The sequence below is a fragment of the Rhinolophus sinicus genome, linkage group LG03 (genome assembly GCF_036562045.2).
Source record: "Rhinolophus sinicus isolate RSC01 linkage group LG03, ASM3656204v1, whole genome shotgun sequence".
Lineage (NCBI taxonomy): Eukaryota > Metazoa > Chordata > Mammalia > Chiroptera > Rhinolophidae > Rhinolophus > Rhinolophus sinicus.
The window spans coordinates 39627481-39643791 of NC_133753.1; the positions used below are offsets into that span (position 1 = coordinate 39627481).

Here is a 16311-nt window from a genome sequence, read left to right on the forward strand (position 1 = left end):
AGAAAACTAAGAAATGGAGAATAAATTACAGAAGAATATTTTCAAATGAAGAAAGGCAGGAAAACAAAAAATGAGGATGACGATAAGATAAAGAGAGAAGGAAAAATGATCAGAGAAAAAGTAGTTGAAATAGAACACTGGCCAATAAGATCCAACATATATATAATTGGAGCCCCTGAAGAAGAAAAACAACACTTTGTAGAAATAAGAGAAAATGTACATAACATATTGAAAGGACTCACCATGTACCTAGGAAATTTGATTCAAAAAGACTAATTATAAGGATACCTGCCCTTATTTTGAAGGAGGATAAAGATGATTAATTTTATAGTTGTTAAGTATGGAAGGAGTGAAAAGGAGATGCAGAGAAAGCCTCAATGCAAAAGAAGCCAAGGAGAGAGAGAGAGAGAACACAAAAATGGTAATACAAATTCAAAGCATAAGATATAAAAATATCATTAATCACAATACATGCAAATGGACTAAACACTTCAATTAAAAAACAAAGGTGGTGAAACAGCAAAAACATTTAATACTATGCTACTTACATAATGTCTATACATTATAAATTATTAGAAATGTTAAGAGTTTGGCAAGCTTCCTGGATTTAAAATACATACATATAAAATTGATTGCATTTTTACTCACCAGCAACAATCAATTAGAACATATAAATTTTAAAAATCTACCATGCTCATTAGCTACAAAACACAAAATATTAAGTATCTAGGGATAAATCTAACAAAAGATATTTCTTTATAGATAAAACTCATTGAAAAACATTAAATAATTGGACAGATAAACCATATATAATAGAGATTTCAATGATTGCCAGATGTATTCATATTCATATTTTCAATGAAATCCCAATCAAATTCTTAACAGGGTTTTTCATGGAACTTGAAAATCTGATTTTAATGTGTATATGGAAAACAAAGGACAAAAAAAAAATACTAAGATACTCCTGAATAATAACACAGAAGATGGTCTTATATTATCAGATATCAAGGCTTAATATAAAGCTGTACTAATTAAGACAGAAGGATTTTGGTGCAAGGATAGACAAGTAGACCAATGAAACATTATTAAAATAATGGAAATTCCATCTATGTTTAAGCATGGCAGATAAGTAGAGGAAAGATGGATTACTATTGGCTGTTAATATAGGAAAAAAATTGATTATTTACCCCTCACAACCCAAAAATCTATTCCAGGTGGATTAAATCTTACATATGATTAGAAAAGCTGTAAAATTTTTAAAAGATAATAAGGAAAAATTCTTATGACCTCAGCTTGGATTTCTTAAAACACAAAATATATAAAGATGCAGAAGAAAAAATGATAAATTTAACTATCCTAAAATTAAAATTCTTAGTTCATCCCAAGACACCACATAAAGGTTAAAAATATAAGCCACATACTGGGAAAAGATATATCTAGTACATGTAACTGTGAAAAGGCAAATATCTTGACTGTATAAAGAAGTCCTACAAAGACAACTCAATTGACGAATGCATCAAAGACATGAACAAGAAATCCAAATGCCTCATAAACCCTAACAACAAAGAAAAAGAAATTGGAGACAGAGAGGGAGGGAGGGAGAGGGAGAGAAAGGGAAGGAGGGGGAGAGAGAGAGAGAGAGAGAGAGAGAGAGAGAGAGAGAGAGAGAGAGAGAGAGAGGAATAACGGCATCATTAGAAATCAGGCAATGGCAAATTAAAACTACAATGTAATACTATCTCACACATACTGGACCGGCAAAACACTGTAATAGTTAGACATTTATCATTTATAACCCTCACAAAATGATAACCCCACTCCCCCAATCTACTACCCCTCTGACATCACATACAATCATTACATTGCCACTGCCTCTATTCCTTATGCTGTACTCCACTTCTTGTGAATATATATATAAATTATAGTTGACATTCATTATTATTCAGCTTCAGGTGTACAGCACAGTGATCAGGCATCTACAGCATCCCTGAGGTGGTCTCCCTAATGAGACAAGTGTCTATCGGATACCCTACAAAATATTTACAACATTTTTTATTATATTTCCCAAATTGACTTTTGTATCCCTGTGGTTACCAATTGTGCTTTCTAATCCATTTTTAAGTTGGTTAATATCAAACAATTACATGGGAAAGCAGATTGGGATTACCTCGCAAAGAACACAGAGAAAGATCCAAGATGGCAGAGTATATAAACACTATGCCTGCTTCCTTCCATGAGCACGTTAAAATTACAACTAAATTATAGAATAATCAACCTAGAGAACCAACTGAAGTGGAACTGAACAGAAGTCCTATAACCAAAAATATAAAGAAGAAGAAGAAGCCATGTTGAGACATGTAGGAGGGGCAGAGATGCAAAGTGGGCCCCAAACCTTTGTGTGGCAGTTAAGAATCAGGAGGGATATTTCAACCACGGAGGATCCCCTGGGAGGAGCAAGAGACCCCAGCCAGTAGAGTACTGCTGCTGGGAAGAGGAGACCCCACAACATCTGGCTGTGAAAAACAGCGGGTATTCCAAATATCTGGGTGGGATTGAAGGCTGCAGGAAACCCAGATGTCCTCTTAAACAGCCTATGCACAGACTCACTCACTTGCAGGTACTCACACTAGGCTCCAGCAGAGGGATGGTGACTCAGGGTGTACAGCATATGGAATATAGTCAATAATATTGTGATAGCGTGGTACAGTGTTAGACGGTTGATGGACTTATCATGGTGATCACTTCTTTAGGTATATAAATGTTGAATAACTATGGTAACTATGGTGTGCCCCTGAAACTAATATTGTATATCAGCTATATTTTTAATAAAAATCTTTTTTATAAAAGAACATATATTTCTATGACTTAGCAACTCCAAGTAAAACACTTAAACATATGTACCAGGAGACAAGAATGTTCACAACACCACTGTCTCAAATGGCAAAATATCCATCAACAATAGTATTGATAAACATATTGTTGTGTATTCAAACAATGGGTTACTACATAGCAGTGAAAGATGAAAGAATTACAGCTACCTACATCAATACTGATGAATTTCAACTCAATGACAAACAAAAAAACAAGTCTAAAAAGAATATATTCACCATTCTTTCAACTTATTTAGAGCTCCTAAATAGGCAAAATTAAGTGATACATTGTTTAGGGATGCATAAGTAAGGTGATAAAATATGAAGAAAAGCAAGAGAATAATTAACACAAAGTAGAGGATAGTAGTTACCTCTTGGTGAAGAGAGTGGAAGATGTATTTGGCAAGGGGCACGTAGTAAGCTTCTGTTACTGCTAATATTCTATGTCTTTATCTAGGTGTTGGGTACACTACTGTTCATTTTAAATTGTACATACACACTTTAAACACATGTGTGTATGATATCTGCTACAATTAAAAATCAAAAGGAAAGTATTGTAGTGGAAGTTTCATTTGGGGCTCCCTTCTCCTGGAAGGTTAGCCAGATGAAATCTTTAACATTTTAAACTTGTATCTCTTGGAAATCAAAACCAAAGCAGGCAGGCTCTAAGCCTCAGATATCGGACTAGCTGGATGAGTGATTTTGCATGTGTTATCTGCTTTTGTTATTTAAGTAACAGATTTTCTTTATCTGCCACAAGAAATTCATTTATGAAGCCTGAAGGCACACAGCTGAACTTGACTAATAAAGTGTTCTGTCTGTCTCATCTTCTGCCTTGGTTCTTTGCTACAATTGCACAACTCCTGGGAAGACAACTTTCCACCAGCACCTGTGTGCACCAGCACAAGTATCTATTGCATTTTATCAGGTGGGAGAGTTAATTTATATCAAACTCTAAACCAGTTGGGCCAACTGGGTAATTCACAGATCTGTGAGCAGGTTCCTGAATAACTCCACCAAGCAGGAGGAAGGGAGAGGAAGAGAGAGAGGGAGAGGGAGAGGGAGAGGGAGAGGGAGAGGGAGAGACCTATTGCTACACAATAGAAAAATTATAGGCAGATCATGAAGAAATAGGAAGATACATACTCGTACATAATCAAATGGGAGAAAGAGGGAGAGAGAATGTTTTGATGGGACTTTTAATGCACATTCTCATGTTAACTCTAAGTATATGGAGGACTAACTTAAAATTGAAGTAATGTGAATTATTGGATACCGCTATACATGAAACAGGGCTCTATCCCAATTACACAAGTCAAAAAATGTTCCTTCTTTTCCTAAGGTATCTAAATTTTGTGGGGTTTTTAGTTTTAAAAAGTCCTTACTTTAGTACAGTGTCACTAACGACTATTGGATGCAGTGTGACACAGTGAAAGTTTTGTGGAATACAACACATTAGCTTCAGAGGCTTGCAAGAGTCACAGAAACAACTGCATTTTTGTTACAGAGAAAAATCAAATCTGTAGCAATCTGGGTGCTGAGCAATTGGTGAGGGTGTGCAGCAGACACATATCTTTAATGAGAAAAGGACAGCCAGATTTAAAATCACAATTAGAGAATTGTTTCAATATTTGTACACATAATATCTGCACTGCCAAATCAATAAAATGTGATTTTTAGATGTGGACTTGTGTGGAGAATTTTCTGGTTCTCATGTACCCTTCTTTGAACCGGTCAGTGGTTCCACCCTGGAATTGGGAAACCCAAATAGAGAATGTGGGCCCTCCTCCTTCACTCCATGTTTTCCGAAGAGAATAGAAAACAGCTCCACCTAAGGAATGAAAACTTAAAATGCCTCTGAAACAAGAGCTCACTGAGATTGGCGAAGAGAGAGGAGGGAGAGGTATTAGGTTTGGCCAAGATTTCCAATTAATGTAATCCAGATGTTGGTCTAAAATCTAGATAAGATTGTCTTGAAACCCCCACTCTATCATTTGTGCAGTCGAATGCTGTCCCCCAAATTTCTGTGAATTTCTGGCTCCCTTATGTTCTCAAGTTCACCTGCAGAATTCCTTTCAGTTTTGGATCATCTTCTCCTCTTCCAATCAAGATAGGGATATTAGCCACTTTTCATGATTTCCACACCAAACAAACAAGCAAAAGCAAAAACACTCACAAAAAGCTGTGGGAGTGTGGCAATTTGTAAGCATAAAATGCACATAGTTGTTCTTTAAAGTCCTTTGTCAATCCCCCGATTTGCTCCCCCTTCCCCTTACCCCTCACCCCATCTCTTCAGCCATGGCCCCATTCAGTACAGAGCCAGCCATCTATTTATTTCATTGACTTGTCTACAGCTAACCTGCACTTCTCAGTATTTACCCTCAAGAGTTTATCAAACGTTTGCCTACATAAAGCAACCAAGAGGAATTTGGGGTTCAAGTGCTAGGCTAAGAAAGTTTGTCACCATGATATACAAAGAACCAAAGAGAGTGGAAGTGTCCCCAGAAGAGGGCATTTTCTCTGTGTCTCTAATCAATGGAATGTTTTCTAGAGATGTGGAGGCCGTCTGGTCTGGGGAGCCAAGACTGCGAAGAGTGCAGCAGGGGAGGGCCAGGAAGGGGGGTACCCAGTCCAGAAGTGCTGACACAGAGGAGATGCTAGACACTCAAGACCTCCAAAGACAGAAAGAAAGAGCCCCTGTCCCTACTTAGGGAATAAAAGTGACAATCAAGCTTCTGAGACTTTGTGAAACTCTGTCTCCCGATGCAATCTGCAGGTCTAGGCTTATCAATCGTATTTTCTATTCATTAAATCTGTTTCTGAAACATCATTTGGGGCTGATGTGGTAGGGAAGGAGGCGGGACAGCTTAAGTTTACCCCATATTTAGACTTATAAATGGGCATTATCTTTATCACCTCCAGTGGTGTTCCTCTCACCCTTAAATTCGCATGCCCAATGACGGCAAAAGAAAAAAAAATTAAACAACTTACATTTGTCAATTAAAGCAATCACAGCCTTGTTTGGTTTCATTCAGTCTCTACTGAATTAAATATTTATTCAATTCAAAGTTCAAACTCTTTAGCAGGGCTGATTATTTTTTCTCAGGATGTCTTCCTTCATCCTTCTTCCCTCAAGGTTGTATCTGTACAGGAAAAGTTATATAACTTTGGTGCGGGGTTGCTGGGAGGACCGCAGGGCTTGGACCTTGTCCACAGAGGAGAGGCTCGTCTTGTGCCTGGAGGTGCAGCGGGTTCCATGGCTCTTGGACCCCCAGCCTGGCCCCCTTTGCTGAAGTCACACTCCAGATGGAAGTCTCCACCATTTATGGCCTCCTAACGCTAGCTCTTCTGCTCTCAAGACTTTTGCATCTCACCGAGGCAGGCAAGAACATTGAGGTCCCTTCCATGTGCTTTCCACACTTAGAACAAAGAAAACTAAGAGGCCCTGACTCATCAGGATGCTTTCTGTACACCCCAAGCAGCCAGTTCTAGCTGCAGTGGCTGTGCGAACCTGAGAGTCTCAGCAAGATGGTCTTCTCACTGAGTTCCAGACAGGAAGTAAGAGGCAAATTCCTTCTGCTTCAGTTCCACCCACCACCTATCTGGAGTTTTGCCTCCTTTTTGCCACTTCTTCTTCCCACCCCCTGACCCTGAGCCAAGGCACAGAGGAATGAGATGGTGGGTACAAAATAATTAGCTCAGGGGAACTGATGGTGTGTTCAACATCTTATTGAACAGCCTACTATATCCCAGACACACTTCTAGGGTCGGCGGGTACAGCAGTAAATAAAACTATTCGAGTCCTTGTTCTCCTGGAGTTTACATTCTAGTCTTGGTGGAGAGTTAAGAAGCCTATATACAAAAAATATATATATCATGGTCAGCTTGGCATAAGCACCAAGAAGAAAAAGCAAAGCCAAAAAGGGTATATAGAGTGACAGAGGTATATTTTAGTCAGAGTGCTCACAAAAAAATTAAACTGAAGACTCTTCAGCAATTCTCTAGTGAATAGTTAGAATGTACAAAGAACTATAGACACCTCAGATGCCCCGTGTGTGTGTGTGTGTGTGTGTGTGTGTGTGTGTGTGTGTGTGTGTGTGTGTGTTGGGGGTGGGGAGTGTTGAGGGAGAAAGGGATCTGAAGATTAGAAACCTAAGAAACCCTTCTCTCCAGAGAAACAAATGATGCAGGGTTGGCTCCCAGATTTAGCAGCAGTTATACTTAGTACACATCTCATGAAAATAAGAAGGAAGAGAGAAGAATGGCTCTGAAGCTGGCAGTCCAGTTGGCAAAGAAGGAACACAGCTGGCAGCAGCAGTGACACGACTCCTCTCACACCAGCTGTGAGTAGTAAGAGCGCTCAGTAGGCAGTGCTCTGGATGTGCAGGTCACAGCATCTTCAAGCCGCTCCCCCCCCCCCCAATCCTGATTCAAATCAGTGCCAGACTGGCCACCAGCTGAAGGACTTGGTCACTGGAAACAGGTAGTGCTAGGCCAACCAAGGAGACACGCAAGTTGTTCCAATGACTTATCCACCCAAAAACCCAGTATGGATACCAAGTCAAGTATCCTCAAATGCTTAAAAGAGTCAAAAGGACTAGGAAATGTTAAATACCAGAGATGATCTCAGAAACCATCCAGCCCAAATACCTTATTTCAAATATATCTTTCTGGGAACAGAAAACAAGCAGGAGGGAGAACGTCTTGCGATAATACAAGGAGGAGGAGGCATTAGGACTCAGTCTTGAAAGATCTATAAGTGTTCACCAGGTGAACAAGGAGGAGATAGGCAGGTAAAAACATCACAATAACAGTGTCAAAAGAGTATCTCCCTGGGTCTGCTCTACCTCAGCCTACCAGACGCTGAGTCCATCAACCTATTCTGGGAATGTCAAGGGAGGTCTTACAGCTCCCCTTTTGGCTCTGCCTTGATTGTCCCTGCTGTGCTGCATAAACAAAACAACACTCATAAAAAAGGAAATCACAACATTTATTAATAATGTCAAGTAATAGAACAAGGTTAGTCATTGCATGATTGAATTCCAAATGAACAATGAATGATACATTCAGAGAAAGGAAAAGTCACCTGCCTTCTCCAACCTCCGTGGCTCTGATCTCAGCAAAGGGACCCCCCCATTCCATGTCCCCATATGCCAGTTCACCACAGAGGTCTGGAAAAGAGTTCTTCACCTCCTCTTAGCTCTTCTTGCCGGCCCGTGGAGGAGTACCACCAACACAGGTGCAATCTCCCAATGGCTGCAGAATTTTCAAGTGCAAAGCTTTTTAAAAAGCATCCCCCAAAAAAAGCTTAAAAATAGGATAAAAACAAGGGGGGAAACACCAAAAATAAGTAAATATTTAAACTCATAGAATGATAAGTCCACAGACAAGGATGCCAGTACCAACTCTAATCTAACTAAATTAGTAACTAGGCAACTCCCACACCCTCTCTGCTGCTTGGTGTGCACACCGGTAAAGTGAGGACGGTAACTGATCAACTCTGCGGCCTCTCCAGGTCTAACATTCGGTGATTTCATGTTTCTCTTACAAAAAATGCTAAAAGTACTAACAACTTTGTCTGTCACCATCTACTGAACTTGGAATTCTTATTATTTTGTGTGTCTCCGGGCCACTGGAATGTCATAGGAACATGCAAGCATCTGAAATGATTGGCCACTCTTATTTCATTTTACCAGGTCTGAAGACAAACAAAATCCATAACAACAGAGGCATTCAAAATAATTTTGACCTTTTACCAGAAAACATTCTCATTGTACGCACACAGTATAAGTACAATGCTTTTCCCATGTTGTCCTTTCTTGGGGCACCTCCCATAATTCAAACTCGTAAGATAGTTTGAAAATACACATATGTTGGAATTTGAATCAAAATAACTGACTTTTATGGTTTACACTCACTACACAGGGAGTTAACTGGTAAGATGTACGTGTTTTTGGGTGCCCTCTGTGTGCTTTTACAAGTGTTTTTTCTCTTTGATGATTTAAACCATATGTTGAGGTATTTAGAGGATTATTTTATCAGGAAAACTCTAGTTTGAAGGAAACACCAGGGCAGAGCCCACAAGTTTATGCAAGATGTGTATGCACACAGGCACATATACACATACACACTTATGTACACACACACACAGACACATGCACACACACACACACATGCAGTGGATGTAAATCATCCTATGTCCTCCAGCAGTTGGACTGCCGTATTGATAAATAGGACCTGTCACATTAATTTAATCCTGAATTGCTCTGAAACATAGTTCTGGTGCAAATATAAATTCTGTAGAGTAATGGAATGTGTTAAGCCCTTAACAAATGAATGTTTAATGACTGTGAAAAAAAACACATAAATAATGAGAAACAAAAGTTACAGGATTTAGTAAATTTATCCTCTAAGTTTGCAAAGCTTATAAAATATTTAGAGGCAGCAATGTCATGTCATACTTCAAATAATGCCCTTCAAACGCATTTCTGGTGATAGACTGCCAACGTCCTGATGGAGATCTTGCTACTGAATAAATTCAAAATAGTGACTGACTCTAAGACCTGCAAAACATACTCACCCAGTGATGCCTCATTAACAACTGTTATGGACTTTAACACAGTGAGATGGCAATAAGTTTCATCTCTTTCGCTAGTTCTGACCAACAAACAGTAAGCTCGCGAACGCTGTGTTGAGAAGGAGCTGAAGCTCCACCCAGAACCTGAGTACTGATTGATTGTTGATGTCTACCATAGGAGAGGCAGGCTGGAGTGGCTGCAGCGTGCTGCGCGTCTTGACACATCTCCACAGACGTCTGTATCCTGAACCACTATGCATGGTGATGGAAGCACAGGCTTCCTCTCACAGGTTTCATCACGTCACTATCCCCTTCCAGAATTTAAAGTAGCTCCAGATTGCACTTCAGATCAACTATAAGCATTATTTAAAGTCTTATGTGAATTCATTACATTTTCTAACTGCCCTACCTCTTCCCTTTCTCACCTTCCCAATTAGGTTCTCAGTTTCTTTTCCATTGCTGCCTACAATATAACCCCTCCCCATGAGACGTTAGATCTCCTCATTGCTGCTCTAGTGGCCTGAACTATTCCCACCTCCTTGCCTTACTCATGCCATCCTTTCTCCTTGGCCTGCCTGCTTGCCAGTCTGAGCCAGTCCCCTCCTCAAAAACTCAGGCTTAACATCCAAAAACCTTTTGTGACAGGTAAATTTCTGATGCCTCTTTTAGCCCCATTTCTTCACTCTTATGTTACATATTTATACTGACTTATCCTCCTCTTATTTTATGTTGATTTATAACCGTTCTTTGATTATCTCAAGAAGGTTTTTTTTCTCTTTTCTGTTAAAACGGCTGCACCATAACAATAGGTACCATATTTTCTAATTTTCCTCACCCCCAGCTAATGTTTCTTATTTGAATAAATACTGTGACATCTTATTGCTATTATGATATACCAACAAGAGTCACACATTATTTTAAAATATTATATTTTCCCTTGCATTATATGGAAAAAAAGAAAAGAACAAAGGATAATAATATTTTGTCTGTTATTTCTATGCTCAGACACAGGGTCTTATTTTCATTACCTCATTCAGTTCTTATAACAGCCCAATGAGGAAGATATTATTATTATTAATCCACATTTTCCAGGTGAGAAAATTAAGGCTCAAAGGGAGCAAGAGACATACTCAAGTTACACAGCTAATAACACAGTCTTTCTGTTGTCCCTCATTTTCTCCTCTTTAACAAAGTTCAAAGAAGGTGAATGCCATTTATTACAGAAGAAAGAACTTAGTTCAACTAGAGAGGTCCAGGATATTGCAAGATCCAAATATTTTGGAATCCTCAGTTAACTAAGAACCCCCTTTCTATATAAACAAGAGAAGAAAATATGTTATCCCATTACTTTATTGTAAACTCACTAGAGAAAAAGCTAATGCTATTTAGGTGGACACTGCAAAAAATGAGCATCTACTTTTTTTCCACAGGTGGAAGCAGACTGAATGAATTTTTTCCACCTACTCACTTCTCATATCAATTATCACTCTTCTCAAGTCTCACGTAAAAAATTCTTTTTTAAAATCTCCTTTTTATTGCCTTTCTCATGCTCTCTTGGCACCCAAAACAAAAATAGTTAAGAAATGAAGATGAACATATTCACAAGCAGAAGGAGAAGTAAGGATTTAGATTAGTTTTCATTGATGAAACTAAAAAGCCTCCCATACTGAATGATTTTATTTATATAAGATTTGTTTTGGAAGTGAAAACCTATAAGAAGAGAGGTCAAATCAATGGTTGCCAGGGGCCAGGGTAGAAGGAGAAGATTGACCACAGAAGGGCTTGAAGGAACTTCGTGGGGTGATGGAAATATTCTGTACAGGTAACCCCCGTATAACACAGTTGTTAGGTTCCTAAAAAATGCCAGTGTTATGATAATCCATGTTATACAAAACAAAGAACTAGTACAAAAAAGGGGGTTAGGTTCTAAAACTTTAAAAAAAAATACTATTATATTTTTATAATTAAGAGAAATATCTGTATTAAAGCAACTTTCACTGAAAGTATAATATATTAATATGTATTAAACATTTTGTCATCATTACTAAGCACTATTAATCGAGGGTGTTTTCTTTTTGACAAGATATCGTCATCCTCCAAACTTAATACTCCATGAACAAAATGGATTTAAAATACTAATAAATTTTAAAATTCTGCAGTCAAATCTGATACGACATCCATGCTCGAATAAAAAATTTCAAATGAGATATCTTTTACTCTTAAATGCTCTTATTATACTCCACGTTGTTCAGAGATTTCTCTAATTCTCAAACTGTGGTAGAGTGAAACCATGTTCTAGGATGCCATGTTGTATGAGGGTTTTCCCCAATTCTCGAACCGTTTTAGAGCAAAACTGTGTTATAGAAGTGCTGTGTTATATGGGGGTTACCTGTATCTTCACTGTGGATGTGGTTACACACCTGTATTCATTTGTCAAAACTCATTGAAGTGTATGCCTAAAATGGATGAATTTCACTCTACATAATTATACCTCACTAAAGCTGGTTTAAAAATAAAATTAAAAACTCCTGAATAATTTGAAACATAAACTCTAACAGTAACAAGAGAATATGGATTTTGCTTGCACGTGAATACACGTAATTGGCCTGTAGTAATATGTATCTAAGTTCAGATAGAAATCTAGCATATTTATGGCTGTTGTATTTTCCCTCAAAGAATTTAAGTGGCAAGAACATTTACATTAGACTGACACAAGCTTTTATGGAATTGAGAGGGTTTCCCTCAAAGAAGTCAAGATCACACAGCCTGAACCTTTTCCCCTGCAGTAAAACCACTAGTTGGAATGTCAGTAAAATGTTTGTATGATAAATTCTTCTTAGAGGAGTTGGCCTCTGCCAACACCTCTTCCAATTGCAATACCTTTGTAATTAACAAGACAGATGAGTTCTCTCAACCTAGTCTTCCAAGTTTCAGGAAACAATGCATCCAGGAGTCCTTTACACCATCCCCCAAAAAACTACAAACCTAATAACCCACTTAAAAATCATTAAACTTCTGATCCGTCAAAATAAGGAAACAAAGGACCAAATATTGCAAGCTATCATTAGTACACTATCAGAAACAAATTTTTTGTTAACTTCATTTAACATGATAGTATTATAATATTACCATTTCTAGTGGTTATATTACCCAGAATGTTCAGAAAGAGAAAAGTGAAATCAAACTTTTCATTTTCTTCACTTCCAGTAAGATTTTAAAATGCTTATGTGTTAAAAATGTACACATTGTTAATAATAATAACCCTCTATACCTACTAATAAATTTTATGAAAGTACACTTAATTGCTCAATATATTTTTAGACAAATTCCTCCTTTGGAATTCCATTATCCTTTTTGTAATTTTAATCATGTTTATCTGCTTAGTCACTATAAAACTGTGAGTTATATTAACCTATCTAAATTTTATGGTAGGAAATTTTAAGTATTAGAGACTATATATTGATTCTGAATAACAGAAAGAAATTGTGATCATTACCTAATTAAAATAGCTCCTTGTCACATGTAGGATTATCTGACTTTGTAAATGGTTTGTGGTTTTTTCTCTGGGGTGGGGGGGTTGTTTGGGTTTTTTATGAGCCTTTTTTTGTTTTTTAATCAGTTTGGGGTTCTTTCGTAAGCTTGGTTTTTGTTTTGTTTTGTTTTTAAGATTCCACATATAAGACACATGATATGGTATTTGTCTTTCTCTGTTGGACTTTTTTCCCTGTACTTTCCCCATTGTATATTCTTGGTTTCTTTGTTGTAAATAATTTGAACATATATGTGTGGGTTTATTTCTGGGCTCTCTGTTCTGTTCCATTGATATATGTATTAGTTTTTATGCCAATACCCTTGCCATATTTTCACAAATGGCAAGATTTTGTTCTTTTCTATGGCTGAATAATATTCCATTTTATATATATATATATATATATAATTATATACAATTATAATCATATAATATATATATATATATATATATATATATATATATATATATATATTATATATATATATATATATATCACACCTTCTTTATTCATTTATCCATTGATGGACACTCAGGTTGTTTTCATATCTTGGCTATTATAAGCAACGCTGCAATGAACATGGGGCTGTATATAGCTTTCGAGTTAGTGTTTTTGTTTTCTTTGGATAAACACCCAGAAGTGAAATTCGTGCATCATATGATAGCTCTAGGTTTAATTTTTTGAAGAACCTCCATACTCTTTTCCATACTGGCTGCACCAATTTACAATCCAACTAGCAGTACACAAGGGTTCCCTGTTCTCCACATCCTCAGCAAACTTGTTATTTCTAGTCTTTTTCACAGTAGTCATTCTAACAGGTGTAGGGTGATATATCATTGTAGTTTTTGTTTGCATTTTCCTGATGATTAATGATGTAGAGCATCTTTTCATGTACCTGTTGACCATCTGTACATCTTCTTTGGAAAAATGTCTATTCAGAAGCTTCTGCCCATTTTTAAATCAGGGCGTTTGGGGTTTTTTTGCCATTGAGTTGTATGGGTTCATTATATATTTTAGATGTTAGCCCCTTATCAGATATATGATTTGCAAATAATTTCTGCCATTCAGTAGAGTGCCTTTTCAATCTGCTGATGTTTCCCTTTGCTGTGTAGAAGCTTTTTAGTTTAATGTAGTCTCACTTGTTCTGATTTTGTTGCTTTTGCTTTTGGTGTCATATTTAAAAAGTCATCACCAAGACCTATGTCAAGAAGCTTATTGACTATGTTTTCCTTTAGGAGTTTTATAGTTATAGGTCTTATATTCAAGTTTTTAATCCATTTTGAGTTAATTTTTGTGTATGGTATAAGAGTGATCCAGCTTGGTTTTTTTTTTTTTTTTTTTTTTTTTGTATGTGCTGTCCAATTTTCCCAATAGCATTTATTGAAGAGACTGTCCTTTCCCCATTGTATATTTTGGCTCCTTTGTTGTAAATTAATTGACCATATATGTGTGGGTTTATTTCTGGGCTCTCCATTCTGTTCCATTGATCTAGGTGTCTGGTTTTATGCCAATACCATGCTGTTTTAATTATTGTAGCTTTGTAATATAGTCTGAAATCAGAGCGTGTAATTCCTCCAGCTTTGTTCTTCTTTCTCAAGATTGCTGTGGCTATTTCTAATCTTTTATGGTTCCATACAAATTTTAGAATTGTTTATTCTATTTCTGTGAAAAATGTCATTGAATTTTGATATGTATTGCATTGAATCTATATATTGCTTTACATAGTATGGAAATTTTAACAATATTAATTCTTCCAAACCATGAGCACAGAATATCTTTCCCTTAATTTGTGTCTTCTTCAATTTCTTTCATTAATGTCTTACAGTTTTCAATATACAGGTCTTTCACCACCTTGGGTAAATTTATTCCTAGGTTTTTTATTCTTTATAATAATATATACATGGAATTGTTTTCTTAATTTCCCTGAGCAAAGAGATTACTAGTAATGAAATTGAATCAGCAATTAAAAACCTTCCAAAAAAAATAACAGTCTAGGAACAGACAGCTTCACTGGTGAATTCCACCAAATATTTGAAGAAGAATTAATACCAATCCTTCTCAAACTCTTCCAAAAATAGAACTTATATAAATTTTATGGTAAGAAATTTTAGATGTTTCAGACTATAAATTGATTCTGAAGAACAAAAAGAAGCTGTGATCATTACCTAACTAAAGTAGCTTTTTGACAAATGCATAATGGTCTGTGTGCTTTTAATTCTGCTATTTCAACAATAAATAAAATACAAACAAAAAAGTGCAACTACGTGATAGCTTTATGACTTCACTTCTAAGCCAGGTTTTGTAATTTTGAGTTTTTTTGTGGTTTTGTTTTGTTTTGTTTTGTTTGTAGTAAGAAAAGAAGCAGATAAGAGCATTGTCCCATGGGTTTAAATGACATTTGTGTATAATAATGAGCATAAAATATAAAATTATTTTCAAATTGTAATATCAGTCAATAGTTACCTATTTGCCTCTCCTCAAATTCTAAACAAATTCTTTAATAACAATTAGCTTCAGATATTGTTAGGTTTTATGAAGACAAATAGTGTGCTACCTAGAAAGAGACAGTTCACCAAAGGAATATAGCAACTGAGTTTAAAACATGTCCACAAATGTTAAACCATCAGTCTTCTCAAAGTGCGTGTACTGAAAATTGATGAGCTGAACAAAGGTAAAGAATTGAAAATCTTCTTGAGTTTTTGAGTCCTGTTAATAGGCACCATTTTCTAAAATGTTTCATTAGACTGCTTTCAATGCAGACCTTTGGAATCAGTATAGTATAGTGTTTTTGATACTTTTGCTGTTATGCTTCACAATGGGGCAAATAACTATGGGGAAAGTTATATTAAACTCTTTGTGCCTTATCTATAAAACAGAGTCAATGGATATCCCATAAAGTTGTTGTAAGGATTAAATGAGGTAGCACATGGAAAGCTCTTAAAACTATAGCTTGATTATAGTGAGACTTTAAATAGAAGACTCTGAAAGTGTTAGCTATTATTGTTATTGTTGCTGTTGTCTTAATAGTAGCTATAGTTCTTGGAGTATCTACTATTTTCCAAGCACTAACCTATTTCAATTTTCTTAAACTCTGCAAAGTGGTGTGTTATCTCCACTTTATAGATGGGAAAAATGAGCTTAAGAGTTGAAATAACTTGTTCAAGGACAGGTCAATCTAGACAAAGCCTGACTTGTGCCTTTATCTATAAAATGGAATCAATGGATATCCCATAATTAGAATCTAACATTGGAGCCTGAGCTCTGTCTACTTTACCACTCTAGCAGCATGACCCTTCATCCTTCTCTTCATACATTTAAGAAAAGAATCATAATG

At 36.6% G+C, this 16311-nt stretch overlaps 1 long non-coding RNA gene across 1 annotated transcript in view; it reads right to left on the bottom strand.

The window, feature by feature from the left end:
• Positions 1 to 16311, bottom strand: part of LOC141570352 (uncharacterized) — a 196714-nt gene that overhangs the window by 125134 nt on the left and 55269 nt on the right. The gene's annotated exons all lie outside the window — the stretch shown is intronic.